At 41.9% G+C, this 27,965-nt stretch overlaps 1 protein-coding gene across 3 annotated transcripts in view; it reads right to left on the bottom strand.

Moving 5' to 3' along the window:
• The window catches only part of MYO19 (myosin XIX), a 253,606-nt gene that overhangs the window by 197,052 nt on the left and 28,589 nt on the right, over positions 1-27,965 (bottom strand). The window lies entirely within an intron of this gene.

The following is a 27,965-nucleotide window of genomic DNA, read 5'->3' as shown; positions in this document are numbered from 1 at the left end:
CAAACTTATGCAAATTAATATAATCGTTTTAATTGTTTGCGAATAGACCTTGTTGAGGTCTGTCCACAATTAAGTATCTTAAGCAACAGGGGAAAGATTCATCAAGGAATGTAAATGCTGATACATGCTGTAAATTTTTTTTAACACACTTACACCAACTACGCTCACACCAATGAGGTGTGAGTGTAGTTAAGGGCAAAGAGATTCTCACCCTTCCTAGAAATATTTTCCATGATAAAAGTTTAAATTTCTCAGTCATATCTGAACCAGAGTACAAGAAAGATGCTCACTAAATATATGTTTCCCCTAGATTATAATGGGAATACCCAAGAACTTTTACTTTATCTATCTATTGTCCTAATTAATTAGTGTTCACAATGAGCACATTTCATGATATCAGTTATCTCCTCTTCTGCACGAAACACATACGTTGCATGAGTAGCTAAACAAGAAACTACGCAACATCTCCAGTGTTAAGGACACCAATCCCTCTTCCTACTGCTCCTTGTATATTTCTTAAATCTATACAATTTCTTACCTCTTTTCTCCCTTTAGGATGTAAGTTCTCATGAGAAGGGCCCTCTTTCCTTGTGTGCTCCTTCTACTGTTCCTTCACCCTCTGTACCTCTTGGCCTACTTCGCTAGCCCTGTTTTCTTAAGCTTTGGCCTTCTTCTCGCTGATTTCTACCATCTCTTTCACTATATGTCCCAGATATAATCTGATTTGCTTTACCCTGTCAGCTGTGTTTGTATATATTTTTGTATCATGTTGTGTCTTGGTTCTGTTTTCTGTATATGTAATGTACGGCGCTGCAGACCCTTTGTGGCGCCTTATAAGTCAAAGATAATAATAATAATACTACTTGTTTTATAACACTTGCTGTATCATTTACATGGTAATTGATGTTGCCATCTCTGTTTCCTCTTTGGTGATCTTTGTTGCCTCCTTGGTGTCGCCGAACATGGGAAACAACTGTCCTGGCTCTGTTTCCAGAAGGAAGCACGATAGTAAAAAAAAATAAGATACTCCAAAGCAAAAGCATTCTCTACAACCAGAAGACGAAGGAGGTTCAATTAAGATAAACAAAGAAGTACACTTATGGTTGACAGCAGCTGTTAAGATTTCAGTGACTGACTCACATTTTAGGTCTCAACCTTCAACTGCCTCCCCTCGCTCCAACCATACCACAACACTGGTAGATGCACAATAATGCCAGTCACTCAGGACAGCTTTATTATTGGATGCTAATAATGCTGCTGCCTTTAAATAGCCTCACCAGCAGCTACAATTGTTATTAAGTTTCCTTATCTATCAAGTCTTCTCCACACCTCTTAGAATGTAAGCTCATTTGGGCAGGGCCATATTTACCTTCTGTTTCATGCAACTGTATGTCATTTGTAGGCTCTTGATCCCCTCAATATACAGCACTGCCTAATATGTCAGCACATAAAAGTTAATAATCTTCATTATTTAACCATATATAGGATAACAACAGGTGTGAAGATACCGGGTTTACTGGCCCAATTCTACCCATGTCACAGTGGCTGGCCACCCACGGGTTCCTTACATTGCCAGGGAAGCCTATCCAGTACCTTCTAAGGCTTGTATAGTCACTCAGACAAATGTAGTTAGAAAAGTACAACAGTACATTTAATGTAATAAAAACAACACTAGAATACTATATCCAAACAATAGATAAATACCAGGCAAGTTTAACACATCATCTGTCTCTAACCCAGGCCCTTTATTTAGCTTAATTGGCCCTTTATTCAGCTTAAGGAAATACAGTCACCTGGCTGTCCTGACTTGAAGACCCATGGATCTGCAAATGTGTTCACTGACAGAGAACAACAACTCAAACCAGCCACTCTGCAGCTTCCAGCCATCAATCCCCAGAATGAAGATCCCTCCCCCCATGGAGTGGCTCCTTATATCCATGGTCAAATTTCCACATTGTTTTCCCCTACCTGGGAAAATCCCTCACACTCTCCCTCTTTAAACATTAGTGGGTGCTGGATCAGAGGGCTAGAGGGGGGGGGTGTAGATGAGCTGTGCTTCTTTTGAAGCTCCACTCCTGGGTTTGCAGAAAAAAAGTCTGGACTAGTCCTGTGGAGGAACAATGGATACTAATTGGTCTTCCCCATCACCTGTATCCAGCAACCTGATCCTTACACATAACCCATCTAGCTTCACTTTACGAACAATGACTAACAGCTTCACTGCTATAACAACAATATAAAATAAACAATATACATATTTACAATCAGCTACAATGTCTCCTTATCCACATGTAATTAGACACTGCAGTTGTACTCTGGTGAGCTGGGGAAAAAAACCAGGGCTATACAATGTACATGTTATAGTCCACATATTGTGAGAAATGAGGGACAGGCTGGTTAAGGTGTTATCAAACTCGTTTCCTTACAACAGGTCACCAACAGACTGATATTCATTGTCCAAGCTAACAACTTGCACTGCACCAAAGAAACAAATTTTGTTAATTCATCAACTTATACCTCAATGATTAGATGTAGAAATAGGCAAAGTGGGTTTACGGGCTTAGAAACAGTCTTAGTTCTATGTTTAAGATCGAACAACCTTTGTCCAATTGTGTGCATTTATCATCTTTAAATTTCCATGACCCTTTTCCGCACTAAAGTGGATTTGTGGCCCTTTTTACACTCCAACCATTACATATGGTATCTCCAGTCAAGATCTTTTGATAATATAAACTTCTCTGAATTATTCATCTACATAAGTGGTGTTTGGATTCCAGAGGGTAAATGTATGAAGCTGAGAGTTTCTAGCAGGTTTGAAAAGTGGAGATGTTGCCTATAGCAATCAATCAGATTCTAGCTACCATTCTGTAGAATGTCCTAAATAAATAGCTAAAACCTGATTGGTAGCTATAGGCAACATCTGCACTTTTCAAACCCACTAGAAACTCTCAGCTTGATACATTTACCCCCAAGTATTATTTAAGAATAACATCTAGTCCCCTCACTCATTCCCAAACAATTTTCCCAGTAAAAATATGTCTTTATTCCTTGGACCACGATTTATTTTCTGAGCAAGCTACGTGAAATAGTGAATGATGTGTACACAGTTATCTCATTATATTAAACAAAATACACATGTGACACATAATTTCCTTCTGTTATGGACTTACCTGTCTCGCTGCTCAGTCCGGAAGCCGCACTTCCGGGTTCGGCAGTCACGTGACCGCAACCCGGAGGCGGGGATTTTGAATCCACGTCAGTATATGAATCTCACTCTGACACTCGCTGAGTGTCAGAGCAACACTTACCTGTTCCTGGCTCCTGTTCCTTCGTGAATCCTTGTGTTTCCCAGCCTCCTGTGGATATCTGTGTACCAACCCGGCTTGCTGACTACTCCTTCTCTGGTGACCCTGTGTACCGACCCGGCTTGTTGACCACTCCTCTATTCTTGTGACCCATGTACCGACCCGGCCTGATTGACTCCGAGATTGCCTTCTGATTCTGCCTGCTTCTCCTTCTTGTGTACTGACCCGGCTTGATTACTACGCATCTCCTGCTCCTACTCCGCTGCACTACATCTTGGGGCGAACCTGAGGACCGCAACCTGCAACTCCTGGCAGCGAAGCCCATCCCGCCTTGCGGCGGTTCTTGGTGAGCACCGGGGAGATCGTTAGACTCCGCACCTCAGGTAAGCCAGCGCTAATCAAGATTAGTAGTATTATCCAGTAATCCGTCACACCTTCTCCGTGAACATTTCAATTTCATCAATAGCTTCAAAAACACCTTGTCCTTGAATTCTCAATAAGTCCTAAGGGTTGCATTCAACAAAGCTCCCAACGTTCTGATCCCATGCAAACTTCCTGACAAAAATGACTGACGAGGGCATCATGCACTAAGCAGCATGCCAAGGCTTGTTTGCAAGAAAATACCTCTGGTGACACATGAAGAGATGTAAGCTAATCCAAAAGGGGCAAACAACCCAAACCTGACAAAAAAAAGACACCAAAGAAATAACCTGACATCAGTGGAGGATTTTGGTAGCTCTTGAGTGACATTACCTCAGATGAAATTTTACTCACAGTCAAAAATGATCATGCCGATGGGGCAGCATCTCTTCAACCGGGTCAGTTCAGGTGTTAGCAAACATGAGTACATCAATCAGAAGCTTAGAGAAATGGGCAGGCTACGGTTACAAGAAGAGCTATGCTTTTGGAGAGAATGGAAGGCTTTACCATCCCATTAAACTTTCTACATGTAGTAGCTGCAGTGAAACTGGTAGCTGGCTATGATGAGGAACAGACTGGATGTGGAAAACCACATTTCCTCTTAGATGTACAGTGCAGCCTATCAGGGAAAGAGTGTATAAGAGGAGGGTCCTTTTCCTCTAGAAAGTAGTAAAAGTTAATTCCCAGGCACAATGTGAGATGTATAATAGAAAACACAAATTTAAGACACCCTTGCTGACAAGGTTGGCGCATGGCTTGAAAAAGAAATTGAGCATTGTGGAGTGCCGAGTCATGATGGAGGGATGCACTGCTGCAGATAAAAATGCACTCAACTTCAGGAAAATCTATGAGGCAAGATAGAATAAGTTAATCTCATCGACTGCCTTGAAAAGTCAGTCAAATTGGAACATGTCTCAGTCTTTACGTTTCACTGAAGTTGTGAAAATAATGTACTTGTATCTCGATGACAAATAGCAAGAGTACCGAATCAGTTTATCCATCGAGCCTATGCTTAACAACTAGGCATGGCTTGTAAAAGTCACCTTTGCACAGGTGATCTTGTTCAATGGAAGAAGAGAAGGGGAAGTTTCCAAGGTGCTGTTGACTATCTTCTGTTCAAAGGATTTTTCGTTTCTCCTCAAAGATGTTGCCCTAGCACATTCTGAGCTGAACAAGAAGCTCTGCTGGCAATTTACAAGGATTGAAATAAGGGAAAAACAATGGAGGAAAGTTCCAGTCATTCTGACACCAGCAATGCAAGGCACAATGGAACTTCTTTTAGAGAAGTGTGAAGAATGTGGAGTGGCTAGTCAAAATGTCTATGTTTGCCAAACCAGCTGCCTTGTCATATTTCAGAGGCTTCGATTGCATAAGAATGTTTACAAAATTACAAGCAGATGAATGTGTCTTCTTAAAGCGCTATTTTACAATGCTGCCCCAATATAACACCGAGGCAACCACTTTCCTCAATAAAGATCACAAAACATCAACAATGTGTATATCTCGGGCGCATAGATTATGCATCAAACATATCAAAAAACAGTAAATAAATTAAATGGCTGTCTTATTAGTCCTCTACATTCTTTATCAGTATAGAGGCTGGATATATATCCTCAAAACTCCCAGGGGTAAATGTATGAATCTCCGGATTCTTCATCTCCGGCGTGTTCAGCCTCTTCAGCGCTTAAATTTAAAGCGGTGCTGCATTGTAAAGGGAAACTTCCCTTGAAAGTTTAAACTGTAGCATCCGTCTGAATTATATATATTAAAGGTATATCTCATATCATAAGAGGATAATATTGAATGTCCTTAATGCATGAGTTCCTTGTTCTTTATACAGGCTTAGGGTTTATTTATAAGAACCATTTTAGTTCAAAGTCTGTGTTCAGCCCTTGCGGGGCTAGTGTTTTCAAAGTATATATACATTTCTGCCTTTGATAGTCTGAGTTCTAAATCCCTACACCTCCAGTTGTTCCTTAGTGCTTTATTTCCATAGAAATATTTTATTGATTCGATATTACATTCATGTTTATCTCAGAAATGGGCTGATAGAGAGTGATTAATAAATCCATTTTTGATATTTCTGATATGTTCAGCTATACGTGTTTTAAGAGCTCTACTTGTTTTGCCGATATATTGTTTTCCACATCTACACTCAGTTAGATATATAACATTTTTCGAGTGACATGTGATGAAGTCCTTAATGTCATATTTCAGACCACTAGTAGTAGAAGCAAACTCCATGATTTTTTGTCACTTTTAATGTATCTACACGGTAGACACATACCACATCTGTGGAATCCTTTTGTTCGGATGCGGTTAGTAGTTTCTCTTTTAGGTAAAGTGCTCCTAATTAGTTTGTCCTTAAGGCTAGGAACCTTCCTATATACAAATTTTGGTTTATCAGGTAAAATGGATTTTAATGTAGGATCAGAGTAGTATTTTCCAATGCTTTTGTAGCACATTCTCATATCTTTTATGTTGTCTATTAAATTGAGTGATGAATGCCATGTTGTTTGCTCTGTTCTTTTATATTCTTTAATCATTGGTTTTAAAAGGGTTGTTCCTTCAATTTTTCTGACTTTGTTTTGGGCCTCCTCTATTACTTGCTGAGAGTAAGTCTTTTGTGTGAATTGTTTCTTCAAATAGACAGGTACTTCCGTGCAGTTTCTTTTTACACGCATGAATTGTCCTGCTGGGGTGTTATCTAGCCAATTTCTATGATGATGACTATATGCGCTAATGTACAAATTGCTATCCATAGGTTTAGAGAATGTTTTCGTGCACAGTTCATTGTTCTTTACATATATAGTCAAGTCCAAAAATTTACACACTGTTGACTGATGTTATATGTGAGTTCTATATTATAGTCATTCTGATTTAAATATTCGCAGAATAAATCTAAAGAACTCCTATCGCCCTTCCAGACGAAAAAAATGTCATCTATGAACCTATGCCAGGACACCAGGTTTGACCCCCCACCTCTCAACATCCCATATGTGCTGATCTTCCCATACGCCCATAAAGATGTTGGCATAGCAGGGGGCAAACCTGGTGCCCATAGCTGTCCCTTCTTTCTGCATATAGAAAGCCTCTTCAAAGTAGAAATAATTATTGTTTAAGATGAGGCTAATGCTATCCAGAATAAATTCACATGTGTCTTCATTTAAGTTATTACTCTGTAGAACCCTTTTAGTAGCATTTAGAATGTTTGTCCGAGGTGTGAGGCTAAAAATCCACAAACGCGGTGTACTATGAAGCTTCAAAAGCACGTTGCCACTCTTTCAAATGTCCTCGACCTAAACGACACAGAATTAGATCAGTTGGCAGTCTTCCTTGGGCACGACATCAGGGTGCACCATTAGTATTACTGCCTCCAAGAAGGGTACCCTCCAACTTGCTAAGATCAGCAAATGTTAATGGCTCTTGAAAATGGTAGACTGGCTGGATTTAAAGGCAAGAATCTGACATTGATCCAAACAGTAAGTTGGAAATCTTGTATCTCATGTATGTCATTTACATATCGATTTCTTTTAAGAATTGGTTGAGTTGGTGTGTGACAGGTTGGATGATGAGCAATCCCCCATTACAGTTAAACAAGCAAAGTCCATTTATCTTTTCCACGCATTAGGTCAACACATCCTCATTAGAAGGGAGACAGTGTAGGGACCAGACAACACAGGACAAGTGCCAAGCCCATGCTTCCACAGCTTGGTGTGGCACAGTTTTGTTGTGCAAAAGCATGTTGCCTTCTCTGTCTTTTTCAGATTTGTAATATACCACTCTGCTCCTTTTTTCAGGTCGTAAAGAAGTGTGGAGAAAACCTGGGACAGAGATGAGTTCCAAACAGTGGAGGAGCACACAGTCAAGTTTTTACAAACGTGCTGGGTGCCCGCAAAGCATGTCTTCTCACATGCATCATGGCTGAACCATTAGCACTGAAAGATTTAAACTAGTCAGCTGTGAAATACTACATAACGTTAACAGCTGTAAAGAGAAATAAAATTTGTTGAAATTACACAGAGTGGTTCACCATAACTGTAACCTCCATGGACATGTGTCGGTGTATGCAGGTGTGTAGGTGTACTCAGATGGCAGAAATACATGAAACTTTCCCCACCATGCAGTCTGTTTCAACACTTTGATCAAGTTCAAATTGAAAATCTCAAGTGGAAACTCTGGTAGCAAACAGCTCCTACATGTACCCATATGATTGCCCTTGCAATAAAAAAAGTATGTTTTGTGTGTCCCTTCCTTTGGTTCTGTCGGTCCCTCTCCCACTTTTTCTCTCTCCATCCTCCGTCTTTGCCGGTCTTCCCCCCCTTCCTCTGCCGTTCTCTCCCTCCCTTTCCTTTGTCTGTGGCGGTTTCTCTCCCTACTCATGTCTATGATAGCCTTTCTCACACTCCAATCTCCATCTTTCTATGCCAGTCACTGAAGATTTTGCATACATCAAGAAGTGGATTGATCAGAGCATAAGAAGTCCTTTTATTATATATCTTTTTTCATTTTACCCTATACATCAAAGAATTCCCCTTGTGAATTGTTATTTTAATCTGTTATGTCTTTGTGTGTTCAGATTACCACCAGCAAAAAGAAACAATGGCTTTTGAAAAATCACATGTGCAGATTTCCTGGGCAGCAGCTGCAATATTCTTATCCATAATGTGATGGCCGTACCCATAATTTACTGAGTTTAGATCCCTCTGAAACTGCAGATGTTGATGTCAGGAGCAGCGTTCAGCCAGCTGTCAAACAGCCGGGCGCACGCGTGCAAGGCTAATTAGGTTCAGCCAAAACATGCCTGTTTAGTTAGCAGCTGGGCACTCTGCTTCTCATTTTTTGTCAGTAATCTATTAGGCAAAACCTGGGAGCACTTGCAGGGCCTTGCTCTGATTGGCCCTTGGCACTATTTAAGGCAGTGAGGACTGAGCCTCACTGCCGGTTATAGCGTTCTGTCTCAGCACTGGAGCAGGCAGCAGTACTATTTTGGTCTTGAACCTTGGATTAATTTCTCTGTGTATGATCTCTGCCTGTTCCTGGACTCTGAACATTTTGCCTGTGACCCTCACCTCCAGCCTGTACCCAGACTTTGAACCATTGCCTGTGACCCCGACCTTCTGCTTGCACCCTGACTCTGAACCATTGCCTGTGACCCAGACCATGCTTGTGCCTGACGTCTCCACCTGTGCTCTGTCCAGTCCCGCAGATCTCTGGCCTGTCTCTACTCCGTGTATTACCTCCTGTACCTGTGCGCTGCCCTGTGAACATAAACTTGCACTACACTAAGTGTAAGTCCTGGGGGCATCCGAGTACCTGTGAGCATAACTAGTCTCTACGGGAAAGGCGGCTGCTATAGGTGAAGACCTCTTCTACTATTGTTCTACAAGTTTATGCCACAATGGTTGCCATAACAGTTGATCCATTAATTTTATTGCATTATTGGCTTTTATACCGTAATGTGGTTCTATATTGATCCAACATGTTGATGACTGACTGCTGTGTTCTGCTTGGGTTAAGTATTTGGGTCATTGCTTGAACCAAGGAATGAGACATACTTCACTAGAAATAGTGCAAGTTATTATGGATATGCCGTTGCCACTAAAAAAAAATAATCACAAGTATGTACCTTTTAAGGGATGTGAAGTTGCAAGTAGACCATTACTAACTAACATTTCTTCACAGGACACAAATTTGATGCTATTTTAGTTATTACAGATAAGAAATTAATTAAAATGCAAAAGTTTTGTTATCCCCAGGAAGTGGCTTTCTGAAAATTGAAGGGATGTGTACAGAATGGTATTTGGAGACATGGTAAAAGTAGACCAGTCGGCCCAAAGGGATACCTACCAGCCCTGGCAGAAGCAGCACATGGTGTGACTTATGTAGGAAAGCATTGTATGTGTAGACAAGTTAAGGCAATGTTCTCCCCAGAAATTTTACCAGCCAGGTGGCATCTAAAAGTATCCGGGTGGGGGGGCCTTTGCACAAATTAAATGTTGAAATCCTGACCTTATATTGATGTAATCTCTAGATTAACATTTTATATATTAATTCTTCTCTTATTCTTAGAGGCCCGGTCGTCTGCAGCTTTTTCATAATCAGAGTCTGTAGGACCTGGTCCCTCCAATGAAATCAGCATTAGATTATTCAGTGTGCTCTGCTTCATGCGATTCCTTAAAAAGGTTTTAATTTGTTTTAGAGTAGAAAAACCTATTTCACATTCCGCTTTGCTTACAGGTATGGTCAGTCCAATAGCAGCTAGTGTTGCTAAATATGGCAAAGATTCTATGAGCTCAGTTGTTGTTGAAAATTTCTGCATTATTTGTTTTGAATCTAGATTTTTGTAGGACTCTAGCTCAAACAATCTGGATGCAACTGTCCATTCTAGTTTACCATTTTCATAGTTTAGGATTGCAGGACATCCATTTTTAGAATAATGCTAAAAAGAATCTCACAAGCCTCATTTTGATCATGGCACATAAACATAAGTAGATATTACTCCGAAGCCGAGGGTAATAGCTTCTGAAATATTGCCAGAAAGTACGGTTGAAGGTCTGCATTTGAGACCGTTTCCGGGACTCCCCTAATCTTCACATTATTGCGTCTAGAGCGAGCCTCCATATCTGCCATCTTGACCAGAAGGAGTCTAGTTCCTGACGTAGCGTATCATGTGCCTTTATCAAGTCGTTGTGGGAGGGTACAAGGTCGCTCATATTTTGTTCTAGTTGATCAGTACGATCTCCTATCTCCTGAATTTCTTGTCTGAGTTCACATATGGATGCTTTCATGGCATTGGTGAGCTCTGCATTTTGTTTAGAGATCATCAATTGCATAGCGCCAACCGTTAGGGTCGAGTTGTACTGCAGGAGTCGTAGGAGAGTCCGTCAACTCTGTAGACCGAGGGGAACCAGCTTCCAAAGCCGGGGAGGCCGCTGGTGAAGCAAGGTTTCAAAAAACTGTCTATATGTACATTTTTTTAAAGATATAATATATAGAGCTTTGTAAAAACACACACACTTTTTTATTTCTATTGGTACATATGACTAAATATGTAACCTACAAAAAGTTCTTTGACAGATTTAATAAAAAAAAATTCTGGTTACCCTTTGTCTGCTCTACTCAACTAGTGATGATAGATTGGCGGTGATGGTGGTGCAAATAACTTATACACAGGTATTTGTACGAAAGCCCTCATAAGTCGCTGAATCTACAGAAAGCTCACTTAGTTCAGACTCATGTACGTTCCACTCAGGTAGAAGTTGCTCTTTCTGTATTTCACAAATAGTATGTAAAATACAGCAAGCATCAACTACATGAGTCAGAAGCTTGGTATCATTGTAATTTTTCTTCAATAAACACCGCCAACATTCTTTCAGTCATCCAAAGGCCTTTTCTACCACCAGAGCTGAGGGTCTGGTTGAACCAAATTTGATTCACAGAAAGTCGATGGTGCTGAGTGAAGCCCTTCATAAACCATCGCCGCAAGCTGCATCCCCAATGATGTGGATCTCCACCCATTAACGGTCTTGGATTCCTATAAAGCAATTCAACAGATTCAATTTATAGTAGTGCTGGTGCAAATATGTTCATGTGGTTGTCTGAAATATTCTCGCTGTTATGCACAGCAGAATATATGTGTGCTGAATTTTATTTTTAACAATTCTTTCCATAGTGCACACATATTCTGCAGAGATTTACAGACCTGCATATAATGAGGTACCCTTGACGTTGGGATGCAGGCTTAAGTCTTTTGATCAAAATATGAACGAATACCTAATTTTTTCATTTTGTTAGACACACACAGATATGCAGTTTAAAGGATAAGCGCTGACGACTGTCTTTTTTGTTTTGTTTACAGAGAATATTGGAACTTTCACAAAAATCACTACACCTGTGGATCTTGCAATCTAAAATACCTTGCACAAAAAACACTAAACATATACATGCTAGCCATAATTTGGTTACAGGACACAATTCAACAGCTGGTATATTTTAGAAATGTATTTGGAAAGGTGAGCATCTACAGATGGACAAGGACTGTAAACAAATAGCAAAAAAACATGAATGTATTAGCTTGCTGAGAAAAACATCATAAAAAATATAGATATTTTCCTCTCTAGGGAACATCCAGCCATCTTGCTTCTCCGCTGCAATCTGGTACAGATCCAAAATGGCCAGAACTCTGGCGTCATGGGAACATGCAGGCCAGCCAAAAAAGACATCTGTGAAACTAAAAATAAAATTTGATCTTTGTTTTACAATACAGGTCATAAGACACAGTCACATTAAAATAAAAAATTATGCTTACCAATAGTTGTGGTTAGCGACAGCTTGTAGAATTATCGAATGTCAGCCTATGCGATTACAGTAATCTGCAGGGTTGTCTGTGGGGGCAATGATAGGGATGTGTGTCCAGTCTATGACTCCAGCAAATCCACGGATATCCACTATGCAGAAATCCATTGATGGCTGTCTTTGAGGCAAGGAGATGAAGCGATGGTAAGGGGCTTCCAGCAATGCCTTTGTGACTTCATGAACTAGACTGCAAACTGTGGATTTCCCCACTCTAAACAAGCAGGAGATTGTGCAGTATTCGCCAGGGGTAGCATACCACCATCACACAATCGCTAGTCTCCTACTTTGTGCTATGGGTTTTCTGCAGTTTGTGGTCTGTCTAGAAAGTGCTGGGGTGATAAGGTCCAGCATATACTGAAATGTCCAATGCGATATGCGAAAATGTGCCATCCACTGCTCATCCTCAAAAGCTTCTACAGCAGACCAGAAAGCTTCTCCGTGACTGTGGCCAACATTATTCGGTTAGTTGCTGTGCTGAATCTCATTATGCAGGAAATGCTGGCCCTGATAAAAGCCCTCCTCCTGCGCAAATAAAGCCATTGCGTATTCTCTCTCAATGTCATAAATTGTGCCTTTCTCCTCCTGAAATGACACTGTGCAAAGTAGTACAGTGTTAGCAGCTGCATCCAAAGCTTATTTGCCGTACAAAACAGCAAAATAACACAATTAACCAGGAACTCCGGGATACACAATAGTAACTCGTCGGACATGATTAAAGCAATGTGGTGAACAGTCACCACCCACTTTGGCCCCATCTTTGTGTGCAAAAAAAAAAAGTCTCTTTAAGTGACCTCATCTTTGTCAGCCAATCAAAGCTCCTCTTGGGATGACTGACAGTTATTACCAGGGCAGACCCAGGTTCAGTATAAACGGGGTTGCCCCAGGAATTTCCCGGGTCCAAGGTGCAGTGTGAACGGGGTCTGATGAGCTGAGACTCTCTGTGACACGGCAATATCAGAGGATCAAAAACGTGGGATATATCCAGGGCGGCAGTCAGAACAAAGTATTAGATTGGCATCTGGAACAGGTGAAACACATCACACAACTTTGGACATACAACCTATTTCCCCTTTCTGACATAATTTATGAAAAGAGCAACAGATATGAGAGACACACTGCAGAATAATCTATATCAGAGATAGGTCTAACCCAAGAAATATATATATATATATCTATATATATATATATATATATATATATCTCTATATATATATATATATATATATATATATATAGATATACACAAGCAAAAAATAGATATAACATGGATATCTAGACCTAGTCCTTATAGGACAAGAAGATGAGTGATTACTCAGAATTTTATTAAACCGGTTGACACCAATAGTTACTTGCAATATAAAAGCTCGCACGTTAAAAGATGGAAGACCAACATTCCATTTTCTCAATTTCACTGCATTAAGAGAAATTGCAGCGTTAGTAATCATTGCAAAGAACAGTTAAATATATATTCAGAAAGATTCCAAAAGAGAGGTTATCCTCAAGATTTATTAAGAAATGTAATTGATAGAAGAGAAAAATTAGATAGACAAGATCTTCTGATATATTAAAAAAAGGAAATTAAGAACAATGATATTTCCTTTATCACCACTCGTATTGTAGTGGTGAAAGTAGAATTAGATTGGCCATGTCTAAACATTGGAGTAACTTGAAGAGAAGAGAGAGGTCCCATCCTGTACAATATTCTTCTAGAGAATCCAAATATTATTTTTTTAAAAAGTCGAAACTTGAAAGATATTCTGGCTCCCAGTTTGTTAAAAAATACTAAGATCAAACATACTTCATTCTTTGACATGAAAGGGAGCATCAGGAGCAATCATTGCAATATATGTAAATATATGGCTTCAATGAACAAAGTGTTTTATAACTACAAGAATAGTAGGAACTTTGATGTTAAAGAACTCATGAATTGCATGTCAATCTCTGTTATATTGGGGCAGATACGCAATAGAAGACATCCAAGGAGTATTCAAGTGGAGAGAACATTTTCACTATATAATTTATCCATTATCGATATTTTTTTTAATCTTTTATTTTTGTACAATCCAGAGATTTGCAATAACAATACAACTGACAGATCAGAGGCAAACCCAGAGTACTGGGAAACCCTGTACACAAAAACGGTTAGGTGAAATGACCAGGATACAGCACGGCCAGTGTACAGGAGAAGTACATAAAGAGGAGTGACCAGTGCACACAGATCAAATGTTTGCTCTATTCATTTTTTTCTATAAAAAAAAAATCTTTTAGAATGTACATGCGGTTTGAAATATGTTGGCAAAACAAAAAGACCTCTAAAACTTCGCATTCAAGAACATATAAGAAACATTAAAAATAAAGTGAAAAATCATACAGTTTTAAAACATTTCAAGGAGTATCATCAGGCAGACCCTCAATATTTGAAATTTATGGCGATAGAGCATGTAGAATTGGGCCTAAGAGGTGGCGATTTACAGAAACGTTTCTCACAACATGAGATGTTCTGGGTTTACACACTGGGTACTCTAACACCACAGGGCTTCAATGAGAACTATGAAATAGCTCAGTTTTTATAATATATATATTTATTACTGGGCTACTTTGATATTTGATAGGTTTTTATATTTTTGTAGTATATATATATATAAATATTTTAGTTTTATCATGGATGTATACATTTATGTGCTTGTGTGTAATTGTTATAAATGGATACGAGTCTTTAAATTACATTTTTGTTATATCCGTTTTGAAGGGTTTACATCTTAGGGTTTATGCCATTTGTTCACATATGTGTAAACATAGTTACTGTGCCACTAGTTTCATTGTGGATACATAAATGTATTTGGTTCATCTAAGACATATGTCTAATGATATATTTACTTAATATTGCATGATGTTACAGGTCATGTGAGTATTAGATTTACTTTCTAATTATACCTATATGTTTAGGATATGTAGAATATAAATGTCTATTAATTATACGCAATGATTTTCTCGTTATGCGTTTGCTACATATAAGTTTGTTGTGTTTGGCATACGTATATTTAAATACAAAGTTTGATAACTACATATAACAGCATTTGATTATCTGCCCACTTTTGATCTTTTATATAACATTCACTTGTATAATGTAATAAGAATGAAGTTTTACACTATCTCGGTCATGTGACCACTTTGTTTACACTCTGTAGCTCATTCACGCATGCGTGAAATGACGTGGTTCTGTGTTAGTGAGCAGGCGAAAATTGGCGCTGCGCACTTTATTGAGGATCGCGACTCGAGTAGTCGCATATTGACTTCCTCCTGATGAAGTCTTTACCATACAGACAAAACGCGTTGAGGACCTATATTTTTTCATCTTGGACTTTTTACCACTTTGTCTGTACTTGTTGTGGCACTTTTTGCGAGCAGACTGGCTTATTTCACTCGGGATCCATCCATACCAGATCGTATACATAAGACCACTATCCAGATAAGCTATTTATGTTTTTATTAAATGTGACTGAGATACCACGAGTTATCTGTGCAATGGATTTATGTACACCATGTTTTCCTTTGTATCTTTTATCTGAGAACAATATATATATATATATATATATAGACACACACAAACACACACACCATGTTGATCACCAATATGATTCTAGCCAATTCTCAAACTGAGAGACAACAGGATCTCAATTCCAGAGGAATCTAAGGCAAACTAGCCGACAGAGATCCCCAACCAAAAATGAATGCTTGAAAGTAGAAAAAGGGGTAACTATTGACAATTACGATCAAAGACTTCATAAGGGTATGCAACAATATTCTGATAACTAATGTGTGACACTGACACTCAAACTGAATTTGCCTGAGTGACTATAATAACCCTAGAACGTACTGGGTATGCTTCCCTGGCATAGTAAGGCTCCCCTCGGTGGCCAGCCAGCGTGAAGTAGGTATAATTGTGCCAGATAAACCTGGTATCTTCTGTTAGGATCGCTGCTACTGATAAGCCTTTAGAACTGGGCTAGTAGAGGTCTTCACCTATAGCAGCATCCTTTCCCATAGAACTGTACACGTTCGCAGTACTCGGATGCCCCAGGACTTATCTCTATGGTAGCAGAGGCTTACCAGGATAACCGTGGTGTAGGACAAAGTAACTAGGAGACTGGAGGCCGGGCCAGACCTGGGTGGCCAGAAGAAGAGTCAGAATACAGGCCGAAGGTCAGGGCTGGCAGCAATCAAACAGGTCCAAAACTCAGGCAAAGGTCAGGTTCACAGGCCAAAGGCAAAAGGTCAGGGCAACAGGCAATCAGGCAAAGTCCAAGAGTTCAGGCAAGGTCAAAACGAAGAATCACTCAGGACTGTAGGATAACAAGCAGGTCAGCAACACACAGGCAGCGGACGCTACAACCAGGGAGACTTAGCCCTCTCTGCCTTAAATAGTAGAACTGCCCAATCAGACCACAGGGCAACAGCCCACATAATCAGCCACAGGAGGCTGAATAATTAAACAGATGTGTCTGCGCATGCGCCTGGCTGCCCAGCTGACTGTGTCGCGGCGGTGAAACAAAGAGCTTCTCGTCCCGGCCGTCACCATGGCAACGGCCAGGACGAGAACGGGAAGGGACGTCCCGGTCACCGTGACGAAGGCCAGGACGCAGCTTGGGAGACTAAGCGGATCGGCCCACAGCGGTTCGTGACAGTACCCCCTCCTTGAGGAGAGGTCAAGGAACCATGACTTCCAGGTTTCCCAGGGAACTGTTTAAAGATTTCTTTGAGGAGTTTATCAGCATGCCGGCGTCTCTGAGGAACCTAAGAACGTTCCTCTGGGCCATAGCCCTTCCAATGTAGCAGGAAATGGGTTTGCCCTTGGACCTTCTTGAAATCAAGAATTTTTTCCACAATATATTCGCAAGATTCATGCACCTTGACTGGCCGAGGTTTTCCTGGCTCATGGAACCTGACCTTACAAGATAATGCAAAAAGGTTCAAGAGCGAACAATGGAACATATTCGGGATTTTTAATGAAAGTGGAAGTTTCAGCCTAAAGTCAACGGAATTAACCTTTTGATTATGGAAAAAGGTCCAATGAATGTAGGTCCATGTTATTTGCAGGGTTGTTTGAGCCTAATATTCTAGTTAGAAAGCAAGATTTGGCACCTACTTGGAGATAACAGCTGCTGTGATAGCAGTCTGCAAGAAATTTTGATTGAAAAGAAGCCTGGAGCAATGCGGAGTGGAACTTTTCCAGATAGTTCTTAAGCGGGAGTCTGTAGGACGTATACCAGACAAGTCAGAAGGAGAAATGGAGAAGAGAGAGTTAGCCCTGGCTTAGAAGCCATAATTACAAAAAAAAAGAGACATGCGGGTGAATTATTATAAGCAAATTCGGCCCAGGGGAGCAAGGATGCCTAATTGTCATGAAATTTGGAGATGTATAAACGGAGGAATTGTTCCAATGATTGGTTGACTCTTTCTGTCTCTCCATTAGACTGTGGATGCAGATGATGAGCTGATTTTGATGCCAAGGGGTGTACAGAAAGATCTCCAAAACTGGGCGACAAATTGCGTGCCACGGTCCGAAATAATGTCGTCAGGCAGACCGTGAAGGCGAAATATATGCTGAACAAATAATAGAGCCAAGGTTTGAGCACTGAGCACCTTGGCCAAGGGAACAACATGTGCCATTTTACTGAATCTATCCACCACCACCCTGATGGTGGTGTGTCCAGTTGACCAAGGTAAGTCTACAATAAAGTCCATTGAGAGATGTGACCAAGGTTTAATTGAACTAAGAAGGGGCATAAGTTGACCCGAAGAAAAACTTCTGACAGTTTTATTTCTGGCACAACTTTCGCAGGAAAGAATGAAATCTTTGACATCGGAGGACAGGGAAAGGCACCAGACAGTACGAGAAAGGATTTTGGTAGTTTTGGAAATTTCTGGATGTTCAGCAGTTTTACTTTCTTGGGCTTCAGTGAGTACCACTTTCCTGAGATGAACAGGCACAAACAGTCCGTCTTTATAGGGGCCTCTTGAGGTGCCAGCTTTTGAAAACGTTGAATATTTTCCCCAAGATTTTGGGTTAATCCGGCATGAATTAAAGTAGAAGGAATGATAAAGAGAGGTTCTGCTTGTGGAGAATGACAGGAGACGAAACTCCGGGAAAGCACGTCGGCTTTAATGTTTTTAGAACCTGGTCGAAAGAAATGATAGACCTAAAGCAAGTAAAAAAAAAAAAAAAGGCCACTGAGCCTGTCTGGGATTCAGACGTTTAGCAGACTCACTAAACGACAAATTCTTGTGAACTGTAATTACAGAAATCAAATGCCCACTTTATGACTAAAAGTTCACGGTTGCCCACATCATTGTTAGTTTCGGCAGTAGAAAATTTCCGGGAGAAATAGGCACATGGATGCAATTTATGGTCACACGGGTCTTTCAGAGACAATATAGCTCCTGCACCTACATCGGAGGCATCTACCTCAACCACAAAAGGTAGATCCAGATTAGGGTGCCTCAGGATATGAACAGAAGTTAATGCAACTTTCAGAACCTTGAATGAGTTAATTGCGTTGGAAGTCCAATAAATGGTATCTCCTCCCTTGCGTGTTAGGGCAGTTATCGGTGCTACCAAATCTGAAAAGTTATGAATAAATCGCTGATAATAATTTGTAAAGCCTAGAAACCTTTGTATGGCCTTGAGATTGATTGGCCACACCTAATCTAATATTCCTTGAACCTTACTAGGCTCCATGGGGAAGCCAGAGGAGGAAATCACATATCCAAGAAACGACACCTTTTGGACTTCAAATTCGCATTTTTCATCTTAGAGAAAAGTTGGTTCTCTCTGAGTTTGAAAAGAACTTGCTTAACATGGAGACACTGCTGCTCCAGAGACTGGGAATAGATTAGGATATCATCCAGGTATAATACAACGAATTGACCCAGAAATTCACGGAGGATGTCATTGATTAGATCTTGGAAAATCGTGTGAGCATTATATAGACCAAATAGCATTACCAAATACTCATAATGACCTGAGTGGGTGTTAAAGGTGGTCTTTCATTCGTCACCTTTCCAGATGCATACAAGGTTATATGCCCCACGTATACCAATCTTAGTGAACACAGTAGCACCCCGGAGCTGGTCAAAGAGAACAGATATGTCACAAATCGGGGTCTAAACCCTGTTTACACCACTCGGCGGTACCATATCAACGTGCATCTCCCTCCTGTTCATATGCAGTATTGTGTCCTGGGACAAGTGTGACTTCTGTCTGCAGCTCTGGAGGCTGCCATCTTGGGTGAGACATCTGTTAAACATCCTGCTGAGTCTAAACACCTGGGGGTAAATGTATGAAGCTCCGGGTTCTGCAACACCCGCGAGTTCAGCGCCTTCAGCGCTTAAATTAAAAGGGCCGCTGCTTTGTACAGGGAAGTTTCCCTTTACAAGGCAGCACCGCTTTAAATTTAAGCGCTGAAGACACCGAACTCGCGGGTGTTGAAGAACCCGGAGCTTAATACATTTACCCCCTGATCTCATCCACCAACTGGCTTCCTCTGCAGAGTCTCCTCCTACACTCAGCAAATTGCCAGTGCAACACTTCCTACTTCCTGGTTCCAGATCTACAGTTGCTGTTGTTTTGCTGCTCCAACCTGCCTGTTGTTTACAGAGCTCTAGCTTTCATATGTATTCAGCTTCATCCGGATTGCTGCTTCAATCCTCCCGCTGGGTACAGATCTCCACCATTAACTCTGAGCGAATTCAGCCTCAACCTGCTGCTATGGACTTTTCTCAGTGAGTTCAATTTCATTTGTTGTTGTTGTTTGAACTGCAAATCTTTAAGTGTTCCATCCTTGTTGAAAACAAAGAATAATCCGGCCCCTAGAGGGGACTTAGAGGGCCTGACGAAACCCTTCTGAAGATCCTCCTTCACGTACTCTTCCATGGCCTGGGATTCAGGTATAGAAAGTGAGTACAACCTTCGGTATCAGCAGATCTAATGGAGAATACATCCCGGAAATCATAATATGGCAGAGGTAACTGGTCCGGCAGAGGTTGGATCAACCAAACGGGCAGAGACAAACAGGATGATGCACAAGTAGAAGCCCACTGAACAATCTCTCCTTTGCTCCAATTAATGAAGGACACTTGATGAGATAGAAAGGCAAATACTCAGAATGCAGAGCCCATACAGGGAGTTGCAAAGGAGGTGTCTGAGAGCAAATCTTGCCTCCAGGTAATGGGCCACCATCAAGTCCACATACCGTAATGACTGAATCAATCTTCATGGAAGTTATTCCCATGGAACTGGCAAATTCAATGTCCAAAAAGTTCCCAGTGGCACCACTGTCCAGGAAGGCAGAGGTGGAGATAGAATGTGCACCCAGAGAAATGGAAGCTGGAACCAAGAGGGCATTTTTGGAAGATATGATCTGTAGACCTAGACGAACCTCTTCCTACGTTCTCTAGGTCTGCCCTTCTCCTGACTTGTTAGGACAGGAGCGGAGAAGGTGACCTTTGTTGCCACAATATAAACAAAGTATACAATAATAAAACAAACACTTGGCGCGCACCTTATTCACATATAGGAAGGTATTGTGTCCCCCTATTCTCATTCGCTTTCTTCGCTGAAGTAACAAACTTCTCCACCTCCTCTAACGGATTCCTATAGTCTGAATCCAGACTCATGAAATATAAAATACAGAGAAAATAGTGCAATATGTCTCAAAACAAATTGAATAATATAGGAGTCCACAAAGCTCCCCTGAGAGGAGAGTGCTCTTCCGCCTTGTGATATAAAGATGAAATCACACCACAATCAAATCCTGTGTCCTTTCACCATGTCCCCCAAGGGTGTATGCTTACAAGATCTCCATGGTTATTAGGCATCTATATCTCCTCCACAAGTATTCCCTCCAAATGGCAGTAGAGGATGGTTCCACAGAATATATGATAGAAACACAATAAAACAGACTCTGGTGCATTATCATCAAACACCATATTTAATAAAAAATCTCATATAATAGAGATAAAAGCATCAAACACATAACTGTTTCTTCCACAATAATAGTAATGTGAAAACTCATACCAGATGAATGTCGGTGTCACTCACCGGACCGTGAGTGCCTCTTCCTGGACATTTAGGAACCGTGGCCGTCCTCCATCCTGAGGGTCTGCGCATGCGCAGCCCTTTCCTATTCTTCAGTGTATGTCCCTTTAACTCAATTGGCAGATCAGGCAACACTCCCTATATTAAGCACCTGTGGTCAACACCACGTTGCCTGATCTTGGAGTCTCATTCCCTATGAGTCTCTGAAGGTGTTCCTGTATTCCTCGTGTTTTCAGCGCTGCTGATTCCTGTGGTTTCCAAACCACTTCTACCTCTGTGGTTTCCAAACCACTTCTACTACTGTGGTTCCCATACCACTTCTACCATCAACTGTATCATCGTGACTGTTTGCTGATTCCTATCCGCTGCCTCCGTGCACTACAGTCTTCCAAACCACTTCAACGCTATTACATATCATTGTGACTGTTTGCTGATTCCTATCCGCTGCCTCCGTGCACTACAGTCCTCTAATCCACATCACGCTATTATATTTCACTGTGACTGTTTGCTGGTTCCTACCCGCTGCCTCCGTGCACTCCAACCTTTACTTTACATCCACTCACCTGTTCCTCATCAAGTCCGTGAGCTGATTCCTATCCGCTGCCTCCGTGCACTACAGCCTCCAGCCTACAACTCGCCTGTGTTCATCATCGTGACTGTTAGCTGATGTCTATCCGCTGCTTCCGTGCACTACAGCCTCCAGCCTACAACTCACCTGTGTTCGTCATCGTGACTGTTAGCTGATCTCTATCCGCTGCTTCCGTGCACTACAGCCTCCAGCCTACAACTCGCCTGTGTTCATCATCGTGACAAGTTAGCTGATTCCTATCCGCTGCCCCTGTGCACTGCAGTCTCTTCTCAGCTCTCCTGTGTTTCCTCGAGACTGCTGCTCTCATTGCCATTCGCTACTCTCCGTGATCAACAGCTCCTGGTCTACTCTGCTCTCCCGTGTTCCATCGCTACTGACACCTATTGGTTGCTACTGGTTACCTCCGTGTACCGCAGAGCCCTGCTGCTGCTGACCGCGCTATCACCCATCTACTGCTGACCCGCTCTCCACGCCTTCACGTGTCCCGCTGGTCTACCCTCCTGTCAGCATTGGATTTATTTCTCATCAACTACTCCTCTGCTGGATCATCTTCACTCTCCTGGGTCCTCCTTGAGTCCAGTTCCACGTGTTACTGATTCCTGTGGATTCGTGTCCCTGTTGGTCTACTTATCTGTGCGCTGCACCTACTAGACCGCTGCCTCATCTATCCTGGGACTTCTCATCCAGCCGGCCTCCTGCCACTCAGGTATCGCTGCACTCCTATCTGACTGCCTGCTTCTGAACCACGGTATGCATACTTCTCATTGACTGTGCTGGTGTATTGCATATCTTGCTGGACTGTGTTGGTTCTCCTCTGGAGTCTGCTATCCGCTGAGTCTATTGCCATCATTGACTGTGTTAACTTGTACTGGACTACTTCAAGAGACTTTCTATATTTGCAGACCTGTTCAGTCATTTATATATATTGTGCATGTTACTGTGGATCGTGAATAAGGTGCCTGTGTATATCCTGTGTTGCAGTCTCTCCCCGTGCACCTCCTCACATATATATTCAGTGGTACAACTTGCTAGTAGCAGACCACTGATCCCTGTTTCCGGTATCACCTGTTCCAGTATCCTCTCACATAGCAGTGGTACAACTTGCTATCGCAGACCACTGACTCCCCGGATACCTCCACTTGGATTCCATTCCTTCACTCAGACAGCGGTACCACTTGCTATCCGCAGACCGCTGACTCTCATCACCTCCTCGTTTCTGTTGGACATTCCTCCTCACTATAGCAGTGGTACAACTTGCTATCGCAGACCACTGACTACCTTCACGTGTCCTTGTCCTACAGTTCCTCGTGTACTATTACCTCCATTTTACCAGTGCTGCTAGTCATAGACTTTCCTGAGCATCTCATCATCTGCTGTTTCCTGTTCCGTGATCACCCAGCTACCAGAGTACCCTATTACCATCTACATTGCTCTGGTAAGCCTACCACCTGGTGATCCCTGGGTAAAGACTCCTAGTGCCCGTGACAGTCGGATAAGTGCATAAACAATCTCATCCCGGATGTAACGTCAATCCAAAATACCAACAGGGTCCCGCTTCCAACCAACGCGTTTCGATTCATACATGAATCGTTTTCAAGGTCCTTGAAAAAGATTCATGTATGAATCGAAACGATTTACTATTATTGCGGAAGAAACAGTTATGTGTTTGATGCTTTTATCTCTATTCATGAGATTTTTTATTAAATATGGTGTTTTATGATAATGCACCAGAATCTGTTTTATTGTGTTTCTATCATATATTCTGTGGAACCATCCTCTACTGCCATTTGGAGGGAATACTTGTGGAGGAGATATAGATGCCTAATAACCATGGAGATCTTGTAAGCATACACCCTTGGGGGACATGGTGAAAGGACACAAGATTTGATTGTGGTGTGATTTCATCTTTATATCACAAGGCGGAAGAGCACTCTCCTCTCCGGGGAACTTTGTGGACTCCTATATTATTCAATTTGTTTTGAGACATATTGCACTATTTTCTCTGTATTTTATATTTTATGAGTCTGGATTCAGACTATAGGAATCCGTTAGAGGAGGTGGAGAAGTTTGTTACTTTAGCGAAGAAAGCGAATGAGAATAAGGGGACACAATACCTCCCTATATGTGAATAAGGTGCGCGCCAAGTGTGTTTTATTATTGTATATGTTGCGATATCCCTGTGGAGAAAAGTGGATACTCCACTACATACACCAGGCTGCATACTTAGTGAAGTGCCACATCGGATCAATTACATTATTTTACAATATAAACAAAGGCCTAAGGTTCGTCTCCTTGTTCTCTCCTCCTGGGATAGACTATAAACCCCTAACTGTAAAGGCTCCATAGGTTTCATTGTAGGGGGAGATGAGAAAAGAGTTGTAACGGATGAGGGAGTTTCTCTCTCAGCTCTTCTCTCCTTGATAAGTCTATAAATCTTATAGCCAGCTGCATAGATTATTCCAGGAAAGTGGGTGAAGCATATTGAACCAAAGAGTCTTTAATTTGGTCAGACAAGCCTAGGCAGAACCAACTACGTAATTCTGGATCATTCCACTCACTTTTAGTGGACCACCGCCGTAACTCAGCTGAGTATTCTCTGGCGGAGCGGCGGGCTTGCTTTAAGGATCCCAGATGGGACTCCTCTGAAGCCACACGAACCGAGACCTAATGCATTCACCGACTGCAACGTGGGGCTATCAGTAGGCAAACCGAATGCCCAGGTTTGGGGATCTCCCTGGAGGAGCGAAGTTACTATTCCCACTCTCTGTTGCTCAGAGCTTGAGGAACGTGGCCGCAGGCGAAAGAATAATTTGCAACTTTCCTTGAAATTTGCGGAACAATGCTCTATCCCCAGAGAAGCGATCCACCAGATTTTGCCCTCCTCTTGCGTAAACGGTGCGACAATCCCTGGACCATCTGGGACAGAGTCTGGATCTGACCAGCCAACACCTGTGCTGGAGTAGGATTAGTCCCAGTCTCATCCATCAGGCCAGTTCTTCCCAGGATTTATTTATGGCCAGTTATAATGTTAAGATTGCAGCTACTGGTACGTCTTTAGAACCGGGCTAGTAGAGGTTCTCACCTATAGCAGCCGCGTTTCCCATAGAACTGTACACGTTTGCCGGTACTCGGTAGTAGAGGCTTATCAGGATAACCGCTGTGTAGGACAAGGTATCTGGAAGACTGGAGGCAGAGGCCGGAATTGACCTGGGTGACGGAACCGTGGCCAGAAGAAGGGTCAGAATACAGGCCGAAGATCAGTGCTGGCAGCAATCAAGCACGTCCAAAATTCAGGCAAAATTCAGGGTCACAGGCAAAGAAGTGATATCCAAAATCCAGGCAATAGGTCAGGGCAACAGGCAATCAGGAAAAGTCCAAGAGGTCAGGCAAGGTCAAAACAAAGATTCAATCAGGTCTGTAGGAAAACAAGCAAGTCAACAACACACAGGCAGCGGACTCTGTAACCGGCAGGGAAACTAAGCCCTCCCTGCCTGAAATAGTAGAACTGTCCAATCAGACCACAGGGCAACAGCCCACATAATCAGCCACAGGAGGCTGAATAATTAAACAGATGTGTTTGCGCACGGGCCTGGCTGCCCAGCTGGCTGGGTCATGGCGGTGAAACAAAGAGCGTCCCGGCTGTTGTCATGGTGGCGGCAGGGACGAGAACCGGAAGTGATGTCCTGGTCGTCGGGAGGCAGCCTTGGAGACTGAGCGAGTTGCGGCGGTGCAGAGCCGCCGCGGCTCGTGACATCTTCACAGTTGGTCTCTCATGAGCCAATAAAAACTTGTGCCTTGTCTAAATGAGTTGCACACCCTCCTCGCTGGGGACCCGGGACCTCCCTCCTTCTTCACAGATCCTGTCTCCTCAAGCTGTGTAGGTGGAATCCTTTATAGATTCAGGCTCTCATGCCATGGTCCTATCACTTTTGAGCCACAACACTGATCACAGCTCATGACGGTGATTCAGCTGTCCTGTCACCACCACATTTCTCCACTTCCCCCAAGGCACCTCACTCTTGCTCTGGGCTTATGGTGACCTTGCCTGTTGTCACCAGTATGTGAGCATTACCATTCTGGCAGAGAAACTACTGAAGGGATTTTAAGCAGATTTTGGATACCTGCCATTATTAGTTCAGATTGAGGAATATATTTTACATGACAGGTAATGAGAAACGTGTGTGAAGTATTACAAATAAAGCAGATGCATATGCCCTTTCACCCACAAACAATAGAAAAAGTAAAGCAGCACTCTTAACAACAAAATTTTAAAAATATGTAGACATCTTTAGCTCTCATGGAATTATACACACACCCTCACTGGATTTTTCCCTGAAGACATACTAATTGATGAAAATCTGCTAACAAATTGCAATATACTGATGCATTTAACTTATTACTCAAAACAGGAGGCTTTTGCCCAGCCATGGGGTTCTGAAGAACATAATATCTTGCCCGCAGACTTAGTCTTGATCAAAGTACACTAGAGGAAAAGCTTGTCTGAACCAAGGGAGAAGGGACTACAACAGGTACTTCTGCCAACAAAGAGCACAGTACATGCCAAGGTCGGTCAGCGTGGATTCATTCATCACACTGAAAAAAACAAACAGAAGGAGGCAATGCCAACATACCTTATCATTATCACCAAAAGACACTAGAGAAGCCTAAAAAAGTAACTATGGCAATGGACTGTTTGACCGGATGGGCTTACTTTGCCACCCAGTCTGATAAGGGGAAAAGGATGAAGGGATGTAGTTTCTGGGTTTCTGTCTCACTGCCAATAATGAAAGTTGCTGACCACTCCTACTGGTGTCACCTTGCCACCACACACTCACCGATTCAGAATGCCAACTGCGCAAGTTGTAGGTGTATCTCGCTGTCACCATAAGGCTCCTTCATGGCACCTAGAATTGCTTACTGCTGGGTAGCTGTTATAGCTGTGGGTGGGCTGGAACCTCCTGCCCACTTTTTATGGATCAGGATTGCTGTGTAGCGGGCAGAGCGTTGGCACAAGATGCTGGGTTCAACACAGGACAGCCAGGGAATGGATTAGAGTGTAAGCTCTTACCTGTTGGTCACAGTATAAAGCAGGCAACATACGTCAGGCAGAATGTTCAAGCAGTGATGTTTTATTGCTCAAGGGGTCCTTACAAGGATCATTATACACTAGTTTGAGGTACTACTGATCACCTAGAAGTACAGATGTTGGCAGGGGGTAACCCAGACCCCTGATCCTAGCTGGCACCACAAAGTGTGAGATATTGCGTTCAATATTTAGATCAGGATATATTCTCTGAACTTGGATTTAATGCAATTTAAACTCAACAAAATTCACATCAATCTGTGATTTTCTAAATTAGGTTCCATATCTCTCGAAGACACAGGATGAAGGGCCAACGACCCCCTCTTGTGCATTCAGGCTAACAAGAGATGTTGGTCACTCACATGAAAAGATTTAATTAGCATGGGCTTTCCTTTCTTCCCTACTTACAAAAATAAAATTTCCTCCAACATATTATCATCATCATCAGCTATTAATATAGTTCCACTAATTCAGCAGCTCTGTAGAGAGAACTCACTCACATCAGTTCCTGCCCCATTGGAGCTTACAGTCTAAATTCCCTAACATACACACACACACACACACACACACACCCACAGAAAGACTAAGGTCAATTTAATAGCAGTCAATTAACTTACTAGTATGTTTTTGGAGTATGGGAGGAAACCAGAGCACTCAGAGGAAATCCACGCAAACATGGGGAGAACATACAAACTCCACACAGATAAGGCCATATTTGGGAATCATACGCATGACCCCAGTGCTGTGACCATACAATGAATACATTTTCAATACAAAAATCAGTAGATTTGCAATGATATACATTGGTGCTCTGCGCCACTAATTGAAATAAATTTATACAGTAAGTAATTTCTAAGTGATGCAGTCACAGACTGTTTTCATCATCTGGAGCATTTGGGGCTAAGATAATGACAGTGTATAATGACTCATTTATATATATATAAAGCTTTGTTATATAGATTGGTAATATTTGTTAAACGTTTGATTTCCTGAACATGTAACTAGATGGAAATATATGGAAATAATTTAAGAGAGGGAACAATTAAAGGGCAGGTGAGAGCAAATTATGAATAGAGAGTCCATTTCTTTGTTAACCCTTTGCTGCAAATATTT

Source organism: Mixophyes fleayi, chromosome 2, assembly GCF_038048845.1.
Source record: "Mixophyes fleayi isolate aMixFle1 chromosome 2, aMixFle1.hap1, whole genome shotgun sequence".
NCBI lineage: Eukaryota > Metazoa > Chordata > Amphibia > Anura > Limnodynastidae > Mixophyes > Mixophyes fleayi.
Note: the sequence above shows the minus strand (reverse complement) of the source record. Positions and strands in the feature narration are given on the sequence as shown.